Raw genomic sequence first — 5,794 nt, forward strand, 5'->3', positions numbered from 1 at the left:
GGAGAATATACGGTGAGGACTGTGTCCTGAGCTGCGTGTTCAGGACTGGGTGTCCGGGACTGTGTGTCCTCGAGTTTAAATACTCAGCCGCTCCAACCAGACGTACAACTGAGACAGCAGTTGGAACTGGTCTACCAAATCATTGTCTTCACCAAGCTTACTGGTTCTATTTCCTCAACTCTTTCATTTCCTCATAACTGTGTTGTGTGTTGTTCATATCTGTGTTTGAAGACTTTGACTGAAGACTTTCTCAATTTCCTCAGTTCAATTTCTTCAGTCTGTTTGTCTTCATCCTGTGTTATCCTGTGCTTACGCTTCCTGTACTCTGTGCCTGTCTTCATTTCATCATGATGACTATGCTTGTATTCTGTTATGTTTACTTTGAGTACTTATTCCGCTGCTAGTAGTTCTTCGCTAAGGAATTTCCTCACCGGCAAATTCCTCAGTGAAGAATTTCATAAAAATCGCCTATTCACCCCCCTCTAGTCGATATAACGCACTTTCAATTGGTATCAGAGCAAGGTACTCCCTTGTTCTGTGTGATTTTGGTTTAACCGCCTGGAGTTTTAGTTATGTCGACCGCAGGTATGATCAAGGTCTCTGCTGGGTGTCCTACCTTCGATGGGACGGACTACCCCTACTGGAAGAATAAGATGCGAATGCATCTTGAAGCAATTGATAACGATCTCTGGTATGTTGTGGAAAATGGTGTTCCCTCAGTCACACCTTCTCTGAATGCTGCCGATGTGAAGAGATTCAAGCAACTCGACTCTCAAGCGAAGAATATCATATGTGGCCATCTGAGCAAAGGACAGTATGGCAGAGTGAGTGCTTTGGAAACAGCGAAGCTTATCTGGGACAGGTTGTCCAAAGTGAATGAAGGAGTCTCAACTCAGCGTGACTCTCGAGTTGATGTTCTTCGCAATCTCTTCAACCGCTTCAAAAGACTCGACAATGAAAATGTTCAACAAACCTTCGATCGCCTCACTGACATCTCAAATGAGCTTCAAGCACTTGGTGCCACTGACATCACCGACCATGAGGTGGTGAAGAAATTGCTGAGATCGCTTGATTCCTCATTTGACACTCTGGCATTGATGATACAAGAACGTGCTGATTACAAGTCACTTGATCCCGCTGATATTCTCGAGAGGCTAAATACTCATGAGTTCCAACTTGCTGAAAAAGAGATCTCTATGGTTCGAGCTATGGCAGATCACGTGCACTGAAGGCCAAGGCAGTATCTGAGTCCGAAGATGAAGACTCTGGTAGCAGCCTTGGTGATCCTGAAGAACTAAGACATGATCTGGCTCTGCTCGTGAAGAAGTTCCAAAAGTTCTCAAGACGTGTCGCCTTGGAAGACCCTCAAGGAGCAATGATTCCTCATCCAGTGACTACAAGAGGAGGCTCTGTCACAAATGCAAGAAACCTGGACATTACATTCAAGATTGTCCTCAGTGGGAAAAGGAATCAAAGAAGAAGAAATACAAGGATTACAGTTCTGATGATGCGAAGAAAAAGAAGAAATCCACAAAATCTTCATCATCAAAATCCTCAAAGTCTTCATATCACAAGAAGAGCAGCTCCAAGAAGGCTAGGGCATTCATTGGCAAGGAAATGGACTCTGAGGCTGAATCTGAAGAAAATGAGGAAGAGGAGTCATCTGAGGAGTCCGAATCGAGTGGCAAGCCTAGCTCTCGCTACTGCATTCGTCAGCAAGTCTATCTTCAACACTGAAGAAAATGACCTCACCAACAAGGCTGATGAAGGCGATGATGACTACGCTCCCACCTATTGCTTCATGGCAAAGGGTGCCAAGGTACTCAAATATACCTCCTCTGAATCAAGTGAGAATGAATCTGATGAAAACCTTAAGCCCAACTATTCTAAACTTGCTAAGATTGCTGTAAAACAACAAAGGGCTCTTGAAAAGGTTCAAAACATGCTAGACAAAAGTGATGATATGTTGGGTGAAGAAATGGATCGCACTAAAGCCTTGACTGAAAATCTTCAGAGACTTCAGACTAGGTTTGACAATCTTCAAGGTCATCATAACACTCTCTTATCCGATCATGAGAAGCTTTCTTATGAATTTCTTCAAAGAAAGCAAGACCTTGAGAAGCTAAGAGTGAGTTATGAAGATCTTCAGAAGGAGCGCGATTCATTACTTGCTCAACAAATCAGCGCTTCTCAGGAAGAATTTGTTCCTCCATGTTTGAAATGCATTGAACGTGAATCTGCTAATTCTTCACCTGAATGTTCAAATGCTGCTAATGTTTCAAATTCTTCACATGCCTCTGCTATCACTAATTCCTCATCTGAGGACATTGCTAGTATCACTGACAATGCAGGGCTGAAAGGAATTGTACATGACAGGCATGTACAAAAGCCTCAAAGGGCATCAGACTCTTTGTGATGTGCTTAAAAAGCAGATCCTCAATAGGAACCCTAGGAAAGAGGGTATTTCCTTTGAGAGGAAACTCAACGCTGATGGTACATATTGGAAGCCTGAGCAGTACCCCAAAACTACATGGGTTGCTGCAAAGGGACCTCCAGTTGATCCATCTAACTTATCTGGATTTGCATGTGAATCTCCTCATTCTTATAATGAGTCATTTGACTCCAACTATAAACTGTTCAAAAATCAGAATGGAAGTATTTGCTAGATATGTTGGCACTAACTGCAGGAACGGCTCCCCTATGAAGAAAATCTGGGTTCCCAAAAGATGCCTTGAAAATCTTCAGGTGAATGTCATCATGATGCACCTGTGAAGAATAGGAACACCCAGATCAAATTCTTCATATGGACCAAACCCTCACATGGATCATATTCCTCAAAAGGATCAAAGTCCTCATATGAACATCATCGTGCTAACCCGTCTGTTTCACAGGGAAGATCTAAGGATTATGGATATGTGCATTATTCTTCAAATCATTATGTCCATAAGTCCTTGAAGAATTTCTCTGCTTACTCTTATGCTTACTCTAACCCCTCTTATGTGAAACGAAATGGACTGGCTTCTATGCCATCCTTCTCGTATGGAGCTCGCAGAATGATGAACTCTTTGCCACCCCTTCAGATGTGGGTGGTGAAGAAAAAGAACTAATCTCTTCTGCAGGGTCAGGTCTCCAGACGTACGTAATCGTCTGAAGAATTTGCTGGAGACCTGAGCATGCCTGAATAGGACGCAGGCTAATCATGAAGAAATGAACTTTCATTTCTCACGTCCTCATATTGCTTTATCAGTTCTTTTACTTGATGAAATTGATCTGATGAATTGATGTCATATTCTTCACTGATGAAGTATATGAGTTTGTAAGCTGCACTAATTCATCTGCAGGATGATCAACCCAAAGCCACTGAGTGGGTCCTCGATAGTGGATGTACAAACCACATGACTGGTGACAAGAATCTATTGATGGATGCTCCATTATCACCGTCGCATCTGAAGCATATCATCTTTGCTGACAAAGGCAAAAGTCAGGTATTGGGTCTAGGTAAGGTTGCGATTACAAAGGATCGACACATGGACAAAGTCATGCTTGTTGAGTCCTTAGGATACAACCTTATGTCTGTCTCAATGCTTTGTGATCTTGATATGGTTGTTGTCTTTGGCAAGTACCGTTGTGTTGTGGTTATGGAAGCTGACAATTCCAAAGTCTTCGAAGGCTTTAGGAGAGGAGACCTGTATATTGTTGATTTCTCTACAGGACCACAACCAGCCGTGTGCTTACTTGCAAAAGCTTCAGAAGGCTGGCTCTGGCATCGACGACTTGGTCATGCAGGCATGAGGAATTTGCACACGCTTGCGAAGAAGAAGCATGTCATTGGCATCGAGAATGTCAAATTCCTCAAGGATCACCTATGCGGAGCCTGTGAAGCTGGGAAGATGACCAAGGCCAAGCATCCAGCGAAGACTATCATGACCACCACTCGCCCATTTGAATTGCTTCACATGGATCTCTTTGGTCCTAATCATTATTCTGCTATCTCAAATGAAGCATCTCAATATGGCTTTGTTATTGTTGATGATTATTCTCGTTACACATGGGTACACCTTGTTACTTACAAACATGAAGTGCAGGAAGTCTTCAAACGATTTTCCTCGAGGGCTTCAACCAACTTTGGTGTGAAGATCAAGCACATCAGAAGTGACAATGGCACTGAGTTCAAGAATTCTGGTCTCGATGACTATCTTGATGAACTTGGTATTACTCATGAGTTATCTGCTCCTTACACTCCTCAGCAGAATGGCGTCGTGGAGCGCAAGAACAGGACTCTTGCTGAGATGGCTCGCACTATGCTTGATGAATACAAAACGCCTCGTTTTCTGGACTGAGGCAATTGATACTGCGTGCCACATCATCAACAGAGTATATCTTCACAAATTCTTCAAAAAGACTGCCTATGAACTCCTCACTGATAAGAAACCCAATGTAAGTTATTTCAAAGTCTTCGGTGCTAAATGTTGGATTAGAGATCCTCATCACAACTCAAAATTTGCACCGAAAGCACATGAAGTTTTTATGCTTGGTTACGGAAAGGACTCGCACACCTACAGAGTCTTCAACAACGTTCTTCACAAGGTTGTTGAAACTGTAGATGTGCGGTTCGATGAAACTAATGGCTCGCAAAGAGAGCACCTACCTACTGTGATAGATGAACCAGCACCTGAGGAAACTATCAAGTTCAAGGCTACTGAGGATGTCATTCCTACTGAAGAATCTGCTGAAGAATTCATTCCAGAACATGAAGAACGTCGAGCTAATGCACCTGAAGAAAATGGTGCTGAAGAAAACGCTGATCAAACTCTTCAACGACAACCAGCTCATCCTCGCATTGCAAAAGAAGTGCAAGTTGAAAAGATCATCAATGACATCAAAGCGCCAGGTCCTCTCACATGCTCAAAAGCTTCACATTTGTCTAACTTTTGTGGGCAGTATGCTTTTGTCTCTATTACAGAGCCCACTAAGGTAGATGAAGCATTTCTGGAGCCTGAGTGGATTCAGGCCATGCAAGAAGAATTACATCAGTTCGAGCTCAACAATGTCTGGGAACTGGTCAAACGTCCAGATCCTCGCAAGCACAATATCATCGGCACAAAGTGGATCTACCGCAACAAGCAAGATGAAAATGGCCTTGTGGTGAGGAATAAGGCACGGCTTGTAGCTCAAGGCTACACACAGGTTGAAGGAATTGATTTCGATGAAACTTTTGCACCTGTTGCTAGACTTGAGGCTATTCGCATATTACTTGCTTATGCTAACCATCATGATATCACTTTATATCAAATGGATGTGAAAAGTGCATTCCTCAATGGTAAGCTTGAGGAAGAAGTATATGTTGCTCAACCCCCAGGTTTTGAAGATCCAAAGAATCCTGACAAAGTCTTCAGACTCAACAAGGCCCTCTATGGCCTCAAGCAGGCCCCACGGGCGTGGTATGATACCTTGAAGGAATTCCTCATGAAGAAAGGCTTCAAACCCGGTTCACTCGACCCTACTCTTTTCACTAAATCTTATGATGGTGAATTGTTTGTGTGCCAAATATATGTTGATGATATTATCTTTGGCTGTACTGACCAACGTTATAGTGATGAATTTGCCTATATGATGAGTGAAGAATATCAAATGTCTATGATGGGAGAGTTGAAATTCTTCTTAGGTCTTCAAATTTGTCAACAACGCAATGGCATATTCATATCTCAGGAGAAATACCTCAAGGATGTACTGAGGAAATTCAGCATGCAAGATTGCAAAGGCGTCAAAATTCCTATGCCCACAAATGGCCATC

This window comes from Triticum urartu, chromosome 3 (assembly GCF_003073215.2).
Source record: "Triticum urartu cultivar G1812 chromosome 3, Tu2.1, whole genome shotgun sequence".
In the NCBI taxonomy this organism is placed as follows: domain Eukaryota; kingdom Viridiplantae; phylum Streptophyta; class Magnoliopsida; order Poales; family Poaceae; genus Triticum; species Triticum urartu.